Source organism: Ovis aries, chromosome 14, assembly GCF_016772045.2.
Source record: "Ovis aries strain OAR_USU_Benz2616 breed Rambouillet chromosome 14, ARS-UI_Ramb_v3.0, whole genome shotgun sequence".
NCBI lineage: Eukaryota > Metazoa > Chordata > Mammalia > Artiodactyla > Bovidae > Ovis > Ovis aries.
Genome location: NC_056067.1, coordinates 38,310,363 through 38,324,134, shown reverse-complemented (window position 1 = coordinate 38,324,134; position 13,772 = coordinate 38,310,363). Strand labels below are relative to the sequence as shown.

At 38.2% G+C, this 13,772-nt stretch overlaps 1 protein-coding gene across 1 annotated transcript in view; it reads right to left on the bottom strand.

Annotated features, from left to right (window-relative positions):
* The window catches only part of PMFBP1 (polyamine modulated factor 1 binding protein 1), a 475,252-nt gene that overhangs the window by 209,713 nt on the left and 251,767 nt on the right, over positions 1-13,772 (bottom strand). Inside the window, exon 7 of the mRNA XM_060398457.1 lies at positions 10,328-10,482. The gene's annotated coding sequence lies outside the window, so the exon portion shown is untranslated. The remainder of the gene's footprint in view (positions 1-10,327; positions 10,483-13,772) is intronic.

Below are 13,772 nucleotides of genomic sequence, written 5' to 3'. Positions count from 1 at the left end.
TTTTGTCATATAAGGTAGAGATCAGATTTTATTTCCCATTGTTGTTGTTCAGTTGCTATGTCATGTCTGACTCTTTGAGATCCCATGGACTGCCGCACACCAGGCTTCCCTGTCCTCCTCTATCTCCTGGAGTTTGCTCAAGTTCATGTCCATTGAGTCGGTGATGTTGTTCAACCGTTTCATCCTCTGCCACCCTCTTCCCATTTTTCCTTCAATATTTTCCAATAAGTCAGCCCTTTGCATCAGGTGACCAAAATATTGAAGCTTCAGCTTTTGCATCAGTCCTTCCAATGAATATTCAGGGCTAATTTCTTTTAGGACTGACTGGTTTGATCTCCTTGCTGTACAAGGGACTCTCAAGAGTCTTCTTCAGCACCACAATTTGAAAGCATCAATTCTCTGGCGCTCAGCTTTTTTTTATGGTCTAACTCTCACATCTGTACATGACTACCAGAAAACCATAGTTTTGACTGTACAGACCTTTGTTGGCAAAGTGATGTCTTTTCTCTTTAATATGCTGTCTAGGTTTGTCATAGCTTTCCTTCCAAGAAGCAAGCGTCTTCTAATTTCATGGCTACAGTCCCATCCACAGTGATCTTGGAGCTCAAGAAAATAAAATCTGTCACTGCTTCTACTTTTTCCCCATCTATTTGACATGAAATGAACTGGATGCCGTGATCTCAGTTTTTTTGAATGTTGAGTTTTAAGCCAACCTTTTCATTGTCCTCTTTCACCCTCATAGAGAGGCTCTTTGGTTCCATCACCAGGGATGGAGGAGGTCTGTTTTAAAAGGTGACTGGTCACCAGTGTTGATAGATACAAAGATTGAAGTTTGTATTTAGAATGGATTAGGCTTTTTACTACTGAAAATGAAGCTTTCAAGTTTATTAATACTTGAAAGTGACAAAAAGCTATGGCATCTACCTAGGAGAAAGCAGATCAGACAGATGTCTGAAATGAATTACTGAGAGGAAAAAGGCTATTTCTTGATTGCATTTTTCTAAGTCCAGCATGTTCAATAAACTTGTCACATATTTACTGTGATTACTGACATATCAGACTTCATTTCTAAATAGTTATTTTGTGTTTTCTATTTCATTGCTTTTCTTTCCTTTTTATCTGTATAGAATATTGATAAATTTTCCCCCATTTTCTTTTTCCATTTTAGGTTTGAAAACCTTAACATTAATTTATAAATAATTTTTCTTAAGGACTAAACTATCAAGCTATTAGATATGTTTCTCTTCCTCTTGCATATGACATAGGTCTTTGTGTATTTTAATTACCCATTAAACAATACCATCCACCATCTTGTTATGATTGTCTATACTTTAGGATTAAGCTTTTTGAAACTAAAAAGTTACTAAGCCTTTCTATAATTGGCCATTAATAACATATTTATCAATTTTTCCCCTTACTGTACTTTTGTATATCCCATGTTTCCATCTGGGTTAATTTTGTTTTTAATATGCTTATATGTTTTTCTGATTGTGTATTGAATGTCTATAGTTTTGCTCTCCTTTTTGAATGTTGCTGGGACTTCCCTGGTGGCTCAGATGGTAAAGAATCTGCCTGTAATGTAGGAGACCCAGGTTCAGTCCCTGGGTTGGAAAGATTTCCTGGAGAAGGGAATGGTTACTCACTCCAGTATTCTTGCCTGGAAGAATGTTGTTGGACAGAGAAGCCTGGTGGGCTATAGTCCAAAGAGATGAGTGTAAAATTCTAAATTGATCATTATTTCTCCACAATACCATTATATTCTAGAATTTATTGTTTCTGTTGAGAAGATTTCTCAAAGTCTAAATTGTCTTCCCTTTTTAAGGTAATTTACCTTTTCTCTGTGGTAGCTTTAAGATTTTTTTTTTTTTATCCTTTAGTGTCTACAGTTCCATTACACTGTAACTTCATGTGACTTTACACTCATTTATTCTGCTCTCTATTCAAGGTACATTTAAATGTGAAGGCCACTGATGTTTGAATTCTAGAAACTTACAAGTTATCACCTGTTCAATACAGTTTTTCCTTCCTTCCTTCTATTCATTGCCAGTGGATCTATTTTTAGATGTGACTTAGAGTCTCTCAGTAAATCCTCTATATCTTAACTGCTTTTCAGTTCAGTTCAGTTGCTCAGTTGTGTCCGACTCTTTGTGACCCCATGAACGGCAACAAGCCAGGCCTCCCTGTCCATCACCAACTCCCAGAGTTTACTCAAACTCATGTCCATTGAGTTGGTGATACCATTTAACCACCTCATCCTCTGTCGTCCCCTTCTCCTCCTGCCCTCAATCTTTCCCAGCATCAGGGTCTTTTTAAATGAGTCAGCTCTTTGCATCAGGTGGGCAAAGTACTGGAGTTTCAGCTTCAACATCAGTCCTTCCAATGAACACCCAGGAATGATCTCCTTTAGGATGGGCTGGTTGGATCTCCTTGCAGTCCAAAGGACTCTCAAGAGTCTTCTCCAACACCACAGTTCAAAAGCATCAATTCTTCGACAATCAGCTATCTTTACAGTCCAACTCTCACATCCATACATGTCTACTGGAAAAACCATAGCCTTGACTAGACAGACCTTTGTTGATAAAGTAATGTCTCTGCTTTTCAATATGCTGTCTAGGTTGGTCATAACTTTCCTTCCAAGGAGTAAGCATCTTTTAATTTCATGGCTGCAGTCACCATCTGCAGTGATTCTGGAGCCCAGAAAAATAAAGTCAGCCACTGTTTCCCCATCTATTTCCCATGAAATGATGGGACCAGATGCCATGATCTTCGTTTTCTGAATGTTGAGCTTTAAGCCAACTTTTTCACTGTCCTCTTTCACTTTCATCAAGAGGCTCTTTATTTCTTCTTCACTTTCTGCCATAAGGGTGGTGTCATCTGCATATCTGAGGTTATTGATATTTTTCCTGGCAATCTTGATTACAGCTTGTGCTTCCTCCAGTCCAGTTTTTCTCATTATATACTTTGCATATAATTAAATAAGCAGGGTGACAATATACAGCCTTGATGTACTCCTTTTCCTATTTGGGAACCAGTTTGTTGTTTCATGTCCAGTTCTAACTGTTGCTTCCTGACCTGCATACAGGTTTCTCAAGAGGCAGGTCAGGTGGTCTGGTATTCCCATCTCTTTCAGAATTTCCCACAGTTCATTGTGATCCACACAGTCAAAGGCTTTGGCATAGTCAATAAAGCAGAAATAGATGTTTTCTGGAACTCTCTTGCTTTTTCGATGATCCAGCGGATGTTGGCAATTTGATCTCTGGTTCCTCTGCCTTTTCGAAAACCAGCTTGAACATCAGGAAGTTCACGGTTCACGTATTGCTGAAGCCTGGCTTGGAGAATTTCGAGCATTACTTTACTAGCATGCAAGATGAGTACAACTGTGCAGTAGTTTGAGGATTATTTGGCATTGCCTTTCTTTGTGATTGGAATGAAAACAAACTGACCTTTTCCAGTCCTGTGGCCACTGCTGAGTTTTCCAAATTTGCTGGCATATTGAGTGCAGCACTTCCACAGCATCATCTTTTAGGATTTGAAATAGCTCAACTGATTCTATCACCTCCACTAGCTTTGTTCATAGTAATACTTTCTAAGGCCCACTTGACTACACATTCCAGGATGTCTGACTCTAGGTGAGTGATCCCACCATTGTGATTATCTGAGTTGTGAAGATCTTTTTTGTACAGTTCTGTGTGCTTTTACCTACATTTATTTCCTTGTCTTTCTGTGGATTTCTCACGACTGTTTTCCACATCATTAATTATTTCTTTGCAGTGTGTTAGCTAGATTCTAGTTTACCTATTGAGTTTTAAAAATTTATATCTATAGCTATTAATGTGTTATTTTAGTTATTATGTAGAATTTACAGGTATACCCATGACTGATTCACGTCAATGTATGGCAAAAACCACTACAACATTGTAAAATAATTAGCCTCCAATCAAACTAAATAAATTAATTTAAAAATTTTATTTATTTATTCTTGGCTAGGCTTGGTCTTCTTTGCTGTGTGTGGTCTTTCTCTAGTCCAGCAAGTGGAGGCTACTCTCTAGTTGTGGTGCACAGGCTTCTTATTTCAGTGACTTCTATTGTTGAGGAGCACAGGGCCTAGGCACATGGGCTTTACTAGTTGCAGCTCGTGGACTTAAGTAGTTTTGGGCTCACAGGCTCTAGAGCGTGGGCTCAGTAGTTGTGGTGCACAAGCTTAGTTGTTCTACAACATGTGGGGCCTTCCCAAACCAGGGATCAGACCCATGTCTGCTGCATTGGCAGGTGGATTCTTTACCACTGAGCCACTAGGGAAATCCTGATTTTTTAAAAGATAATCATTCTAGGATTTCTATTCTGAGTCTGAGGAGAAATGTATACTCCAGGAGACATGGATAGAGATAATTTCTTATAATGTATCAATTATGTTATAACTCAGTGGGTATGTCATATCTTACACAATAAAGTCCTCTACTGTTTATTTTATGATACATTATAAGAATAATACACTTATAATGCTAATAACTTTAGTTATTCTTTTTCATTAATGGTCTGAGTTCATAGCTATCTAAGGAGATAAGGTATTTTGTGGTTGTTTGACAAGAATGGAACAAAACAACCGTATTTTCAAAACAACCTATGTAAGGATATTTGGAGTCAGTTTTCATAATTCAGTATATTAAGGAGGGCTGGATAATATTTCAAATGCAAATATAAAACTGTTTAATAGGCACTCTGCTCAATTTCTCCCAAACAAAGGACTTTAGAACTTATCCAAAATATATAATCTTTTTGTTTAAAAGGGAAAATGTACAGGAAATACTAAGAGATTAGAAACAGAAATCTTTAATGGAGAATGTCTGGCATTGAATATATTAGCTAGTATGAAAGTTACATACTTTTATATGTAAACTTCAAGTAATTTTAAGTTAATGGTGATTCTCTATTGGGTGATTAAATGAGGGTGGTTTGAAATGGGATAGCTTATAATGAACTCATTTAATATATTAATCATTTTTCATCTGACTTATTATCTAGGCAAATGTTTTTCCTACTAAACACTCATATTTGTCTATTCAATGAAGACTCACATTTAAAGTTTATTCCAAAGGAATGTTTATGGAAGACTTAACTATGTCTGGAGCACTGTACTGGGCCTATGTAAATCATGAGACATAGTTCACTTCAGTCGCTCAGTCGTGTCCGACTCTTTGTGACCCTATGAATCGCAGCATGCCAGGCCTCCCTGTCCATCACCATCTCCTGGAGTTCACTCAGACTCACGTCCATCAAGTCCATGATGCCATCCAGCCATCTCATCCTCTGTCGTCCCCTTCTCCTCCTGCCTACAATTCCTCCCAGCATCAGAGTCTTTTCCAATGAGTCAACTCTTCACATGAGGTGACCAGAGTACTGGAGCTTCAGCTTTAGCATCATTCCTTCCAAAGAAATCCCAGGGCTGATCTCCTTTAGAATGGACTGGTTGGATCTCCTTGCAGTCCAAGGGACTCTCAAGAGTCTTCTCCAACACCACAGTTCAAAAGCATCAATTCTTCGGTGTTCAGCCTTCTTCACAGTCCAACTCTCACATCCATACGTGACCACAGGAAAAACCATAGCCTCGACTAGACGGACCTTAGTCGGCAAAGTAATGTCTCTACTTTTGAATATACTATCTAGGTTGGTCATAACTTTTCTTCCAAGGAGTAAGCGTCTTTTAATTTCATGGCTGCAGTCACCATCTGCAGTGATTTTGGAGCCCCCCAAAATAAAGTCTGACACTGTTTCTACTGTTTCCCTATCTATTTCCCATGAAGTGATGGGACCGGATGCCATGATCTTCATTTTCTGAATGTTGAGCTTTAAGCCAACTTTTTCACTCTCCTCTTTCACTTTCATCAAGAGGCTTTTAGCTCCTCTTCACTTTCTGCCGTAAGGGTGGTGTCATCTGCATATCTGAGGTTATTGATATTTCTCCCGGCAATCTTGATTCCAGCTTGTGTTTCTTCCAGTCCAGTGTTTCTCATGATGTACTCTGCATATAAGTTATATAAGTTAAATTAGCAGGGTGACAATATACAGCCTTGATGTACTCCTTTTCCTATTTGGAACCAGTCTGTTTTTCCATGTCCAGTTCTAACTGTTGCTTCCTGACCTGCATACAGATTTCTCAAGAGAAATCATGAGACATAAGGAGTTCAAAAATGGAGGAGAGAGATTCATAAACAAATAGTTATAGATACAATATGAAGAGGGCTGGGCAAAGAGAAATGTTCACACTGTGCTCTGGTTAATCCCCTAAAATCTCCCTCCCTACTTTTACTCATTGGAGCTCAAAAGACTTTAGTTATCTTTGACTCACTTTTCCTATATTACATATTGTCAAATTAGTTACCAAATCCCATTTGTGGTACTTTCTTCCAAAAATCTCATAGAAATCCTATTCTTTTTTTATCCTCCATCCCCTGCTGTCTCCATTGTCACTACTCTTGTCCAGTCTTTCTACACTTTTCATGGATTGTTTTAATATTCCATTAACTAGATTCCCTGTTTAAATCTCTCCTGATACAATCTTTCCAGTATTGGAATGCATCTTCATGATTTCATTAGTGTGCTTATAGAACCCAGGTCTACTACCTAATAACTGCAAACCTTGCCCAAGTTGTTTAACTTCTCTGGACCTCTTTTTGTCATCTGTATGATGGATTGTATCTCAAAGTTAAACATATATATGTTTACAAATATAAACATATATAAATATATAAATAAATAAATATATATGTTTAAAAAAGACTGCTTAGCATGTAGTAAGTAAATATGACTCAGTAAACATAGCTGCTGTAATACTAATTGTTATTATTCACTCTCTCCAACTCCTGTGACATTTTGCCTCTTACTAAATTAATAATATTTTTACTTTGTAGTTTTCTGTATACATTCTCTCCCTCTCTCTCCTCTCTCTCTCTATTTAACCATACACTCCTTGAAGGCAGGGATTGAATCTTATTTGTCTTCAGGCATGACTGGTGCACCAATTTTTCCTTGGCTTGTGATTTGTCACCCAATAGGATTTGGTGGACTCCTGTTTGACTCACAGTTGATGGGGACAAAAAGCCCCAGAGCTCAATTAAAATGATACTTGAAAGATACCTGATATCACTAAGATCTATGAAATTATGTATTAAACAGCCCCCAAAGAATCACCTGATTTAAAAACTATTACAAGGAACACAATATATCACATTATATATCATACACTATAAAAATGTCAGAAGTAGCTTTATTTTATAGTACCATATTTCTTGATGGTGATCTAGCTAGAAAAGTGAGGCTTGCTGAACTTGAACATGGATGATAAAGCTCACATTCTTAGAAAATGTTTAAAATATGAAATAGAACCAGGGATGGTGTTGGAGAACTCCTCGGGAGAAAATGCAGTTAGGAAATCTTTGAGTCCTGACAGTTTGCAAACCCTTTCATAGTACATAAATGATTTAACAGTAACACAGAGTGGCCAGAGTAAATTATTTCCATTTCTATCACTGCACAAGCTATAATAAGTAACCAGATAAGATGCTGAATGATTATATCATTATGATGTATGCTGATCTGAGTTTTTTTTTTTCTTTTTTGCTCTGTTTTGATTTCCAGTGCCTTGGATCCTTGCCAAATCATTAAGCCAGTCACATCCATCTGAAGCTGGCTTGAATAGTCTCAACAAAACTTGCAAAGGCCAGTTCATCAAAACCTTTAGGATCATACAAACAAAAGAAAAATACCAAGGGGCCTCTCCTATTTGTCTTTCTGGCTATCTGTGTTCCACAGGAAGGAAAAAAAATCACAGGAACAGGATTTAAATGCTGTGTTTTGACAGGTTATTAAGATTCCAATCACAAACTGCCTACTCCCCCGATCAAGCCAAGTTCAGAAACATATCTCTACAGCAACTGTGCATGCATATAAAACAAAAAAAGTGCTAGGAAAGGATGAAGAGTAGAAAAATCAGGACAACATGAATAATTTGGTAGATTTGTGGGGGGTTTAAAACCAAGACATATGCTAGCATGGCAGGTTATATCAGTGTAGTTGACTAGCACACAATTTCCTGCACAGAATTTAGATTCTGGTGGCTCAAGTGCTGTCAATCTCACCTGGTTCTACTATATAATCAATAGTTCCAACAGAGTCATCCATGGGAGGCCAGATTTTTATCCTCTGAAATTAGAGCCCGCCCTCTATATGAGATTTCCTACCACGGGGTCAGCTCTGATACTGGCAGTGGGGCACCAAGTCTGAGTTTTCTGAGACCCTTTGTAAATATTCTTCTACTGACACAAATTTCACTGTGATGGGCACATGCTTGGGTTCTTGTCTCACACCCTTTTCTCCAAATATAAACTGTAATAAAACATGAGGGCTTCTATGGTGAGGGACACTGAGTAATCACTGCTGGACACAGAAATTTTGAGAATTACAAGACACAGAACACTCTGATCCTCCAAAACAATATAGACTGAATGATGCAAAAACTGATTATCTCTGGTACAAAGCAGTTCAGTTCAGTCACTCAGTCATGTCTGATTCTTTGCAACCCCACAGACTGCAGCACGCCAGGTTTCCTTGTCCATCACCAACTCCCAGAGCTTGCTAAAAATTATGTACATCGAGTTGGTGATACCATCCAACCATCTCATCCTTTATTGTCCCCTTCTCCTCCTGCCTTCAATCCTTCCCAGTGTCAAGGTCTTTTCTAATGAGTCAGTTCTTTGTATCAAGTGGCCAAAGTATTAGAGTCTCAGCTTCAGCATCAGTCCTTCCAATGAATACTCAGGACTGATATTTCCTTTACAATGACTGGTTTGATCTCCTTGCAGTTCAAGGGACTCTCAAGAGCCTTCTCCAACACCACAGTTCAAAAGCATCAATTCTTTGCCGTTCAGCTTTCTTTATGGTCCAACTCTCACATCCATACATGACTACTGGAAAAACCATAGCTTTGACTAGATGGACCTTTGTCAGCAAAGTTATGTCTCTGATTTTTAATATGCTGTCTACGTTGGTCATAGCTTTTCTTCCAAGGAGCAAGTGTCTTTTAATTTCATGGCTGCCGTCACCATCTGCAGTGATTTTGGAGGCCCCCCCCCCCACAAAAAAGTCTGTCACTGTTTCCATTGTTTCCCTAACTATGAAGTGGGGACTGGATTTGCCATGAAGTGATGGGACCAGATGCCATGATCTTCGTTTTTTGAATGCTGAGTTTTAAGTCAGGTTTTTCACTCTTCTCTTTCACCTTTATCAAGAGATTCTTTAGTTCCTCCTCGCTTTCTGCCGTAAGGGTGATTTCATCTGCATATGTGAGGTTATTGATACTTCTCCTGGCAATCTTGATTCCAGCTGTGCTTCCTCCAGCCTGGCATTTTGCATTATGTACTTTGCATATAAGTTAAATAAGCAGGGTGACAGTATATGATCTTGACATACTCCTTTACCAATTTGAATCCAGTCCATTGTTCCATGCCCAGTTCTAACTGTTGTTTCTTGACGTGCATTGAGATTTCTCAGAAGTCAGGTCAGGTGGTCTGGTATCCCCATCTCTTTAAGAATTTTCCACAGTTTGTTGTGATTCACATAGTCAAAGGCTTTGGAATAGTCAATAAAGCGGAAGTAGATGTTTTTCTGGAACTCTCTTGCTTTTTTTATGATCCAGCGGATGTTGGCAATGTGATCTCTGGTTCCTCTGCCTTTTCTAAATCTAGCTTGAACATTTAGAAGCTCTTGGTTCATGTACTGTTGAAGGCTTGTTTGGAGAATTTTGATGGACAGGTATAGAGCAAGGATTGACCAAACTATAGCCTGGTTGCCAAGTATGGCTTACTGTCAGTTTTTGTAAGTGAAGTTTTATGGAATGTAGCTCTCCCCACCCAGTCATATACATATTATATATGGCTGTCAGTGGTTGCAGTAGGGAGTGTTTGGTCCCCAAGTTAAACATATTGACTATCTGTCCCATTCTAGAAAGTTTGCTGACTCTTGATACAGAGTAACTGAGAAAAATTACTTAGGCTCAGTTCTCTGTAAATCATGTTTATTTTGGTAAGAAATAAAATGCATATAGTTGAAAATCTGACAGGCCTAATAGAATAGGTCATACAGCAACCACACCCCCAGGAAGGCACTTATTGGTATACTTGTTGAGAGGGAGTATGTATTGCTGAAAGAGTATCAACTTTAAACCTGTATTTGACCCATATTTCTGCCATTTATTGGGCCTAACAAGCTTTGCCTTATAGGGTTATCAGGATTAAATGTTATAGACAGATCCGAATGTATATAATCACCTTACCTTGCCACATTTCAAGTAAGAAGTGGCACCTGTCTGGAATCGCTTCCTAACTCCCCCTGTGGTTTTCATTTGGTGGATAAAGAGCCTCCAAATCCTTTATGAAGATGCCATTGTGACTGTCTACAATATCAAAATCTTTGCCTCTCTTATAGATCCTAAAAAACACAGAAAAGAATGCCATACATAAAAGGGAAGCAGAAATTATTTGTCCCTAATTAAGTACAGGTTAAAATATCCATCCAGGACTCATACTGACATGTTATTATCAGTGTTGTTCACATGATTAGATCAATACCAACCATCAAAAACACTTAAAGTTACTGGTTTTGTGTCAATATCAACCATAATGATCAAATTATATTACTCAATATTAATAACTGCCAATGAAGTCAACAAACAACTGAAGACATGGTCCAAAGTAACTTGACATATATTCAATAAATCATTTTTGTTTCTTGGAAATATTAAAAATATAATTTATATTGAAAACAGTGAAATGATATTAATGCTGAAAAAGTGAAAGTGTGTTAGTTACTCAGTTGTATTCTACTCTTTGTGATATCATGGACTGTAGCTTGCCAGGCTCCTGTGCCCATGGCATTCTCCAAGCAAGAATCCTAGAGTGGGTAGCCATGCCCTCCTCTAGGGGTCTTCCTGACCCAGGGATTTACCCTGGTCTCCTGCATTGCAAGCAGATTCTTTACCATTTAAGCCACCAGGGAAGCCCAATATTAATACTCAGTCAGTTAGTTCAGTCGCTCAGTCATGTCTGACTCTTTGCGACCCCATGAATCGCAGCATGCCAGGCCTCCCTGTCCATCACCAACTCCCAGAGTTCATTCAGACTCATGTCCATAGAGTCGGTGATGCCATCCAGCCATCTCATCCTCTGTCATCCCCGTCTCCTCCTGCCCTCAATCCCTCCCAGCATCAGAGTCTTTTCCAATGAGTCAACTCTTTGCATGAGGTGGCCAAAGTACTGGAGTTTCAGCTTTAGCATCATTCCTTCCAATGAACACCCACAACTGGTCTCCTTTAGAATGGACTGGTTGGATCTCTTTGCAGTCCAAGGGACTCTCAAGAGTCTTCTCCAACACCACAGTTCAAAAGCATCAATTTTTCAGTGCTCAGCTTTCTTCACATTCCAACTCTCACATCCATACATGACCACTGGAAAAACCATAGCCTTGACTAGATGGACCTTAGTCGGCAAAGTAATGTCTGTGCTTTTGAATATGCTATCTAGGTTGGTCATAACTTTCCTTCCAAGGAGTAAGCATCTTTTAATTTCATGGCTGCAATCACCATCTGCAGTGATTTTAGAGCCCCCCCCAAAATAAAGTCTGACACTGTTTCCCCATCTATTTCCCACGGAGTGATGGGACCAGATGCCATGATCTTCATTTTCTGAATGTTGAGCTTTAAGCCAACTTTTTCACTGTCCTCTTTCACTTTCATCAAGAGGCTTTTTAGTTCCTCTTCACTTTCTGCCATAAGGGTGGTCATCTGCATATCTGAGGTTATTGATCTTTCTCCTGGCAATCTTGATTCCAGCTTGTGCTTCTTCCAGCCCAGCGTTTCTCATGATGTACTCTGCATAGAAGTTAAATAAGCAGGGTGACAATATACAGCCTTGACATACTCCTTTTCTTATTTGGAACTGGTCTGTTGTTCCATGTCCTGTTCTACCTGTTGCTTCCTCACCTGCATATAGGTTTCTCAAGAGGCAGGTCAGGTGGTCTGGTATTCCCATCTCTTTCAGAATTTTCCACAGTTTATTGTGATCCACACAGTCAAAGGCTTTGGCATAGTCAATAAAGCAGAAATAGATGTTTTTCTGGAACTCTCTTGCTTTTTCGATGATCCAGTGGATGTTGGCAATTTGATCTCTGGTTCCTCTGCCTTTTCTAAAACCAGCTTGAATATCTGAAAGTTCATTGTTCACATATTGCTGAAGCCTGGCTTGGAGAATTTTGAGCATTACTTTACTAGCATGTGAGATGAGTGCAATTGTAGTTATATTATATTATTATGAAAGGTTCATCAAGCCCTTTCTGAATGCCAGGCTGAGTAATAGTGGCATATGCATCATCTTATTTCATTCTTCCAATGATCTTATGAGAAAGGTAAAACCATTATTCTCATTTTACAAGAAACTGAGACTTAGAGAAATTAAAATGACAACCAAATGCATTAACTGGCATTAGCAGTTCACTGACAATTTATTTATTATTTAAATGGACACCAAGAAGACATTTAAAAAATATTTGGCATAATGGAAAAATATCACGGGCATGCCAAGTTACATAAAGTCTGGTGCTTTACGGGTCTGTATTTCTCACTACACTTGTGCGTGCTGAGTCCTTTGTACATCAATGATCTTCAATTAATTTTATTACACATCATATCCTATGCTTTTTCAAATTTATTGATGTATTTGTTTTTGTTCTTATCAATATTTTTAAGTAGATGTTTTTGAAAATAAAATCTTATATAAATTATGATAAAAAACAGCAGCCTTCCTTCCTCTCCACCTCTATCTCCAAGTTCTACTCTTCTGAGTTAACGACTTTCAAATATTTTAGCTGTTTCCACCCTTTCGAATAACACATGGTGGTATTTGCAACATCTTGATTTTTTTTTCCTATTATAGGCATCCTGACTTTGTAGAATGGAGGGTCTGGATTTACCTCTTACACTTCCCCTACATGTGCATGTGCACACACCCCCTTCTCCATCCATCCTCTCAATATGGTTATAAGACATTTTCTTACTAAATCATTCACTTATTGCTTCCATTTTTACAACTATGAGAATATTCTTCACCAAGTTATGTAGTTTATGATGGGTATATTTTCTTGCCTCTACAACTTTTTGTTTTCCCTAGAGTAACTAATTATATGATTTTTTTCATCTGCTTACTTTTCAATGACTTAGTCTCTCAAACTTGGACAGAGCTGTAATTTTCCTCCCAAATGGGTCAAATATGTCAGTTGACCAATTTGTTCCTTTTTGTGGAGGTATCCCTTCTGGAGCCCTCTGGCCTTTTTGCTCCAATTTGGGCTAGTTGCCACAAAGCCGTCATCTCAAAAATCCTTTTGGGGTCAAGTTGATTCAAACTCCTGTGTTTTTTCATTTGTTATTGACTATGTTAACTATAGATTTCTGAGAGAAGTGTTAAAAAAACCCTCCCATTCTGATAAAAGATTTGTTAATTTCCTGTGAACAAAATTAATTACACTTATGGTTGGGATTGAATAATTTTTGCTCACAAGTCTCTTGCATTTCATGTCTTTCTCATTCTCATATTCATTTTGTTTTACTGTTGTATGTCCTTGAGTAATTATCTCATAGAAAGTCTTTGGATAATAAAATATGTCTTTATCATATGCAAAAAGGACTTTATTTTTCTTACTCATATTAATTTTTTTCCCTGGTTTCATAA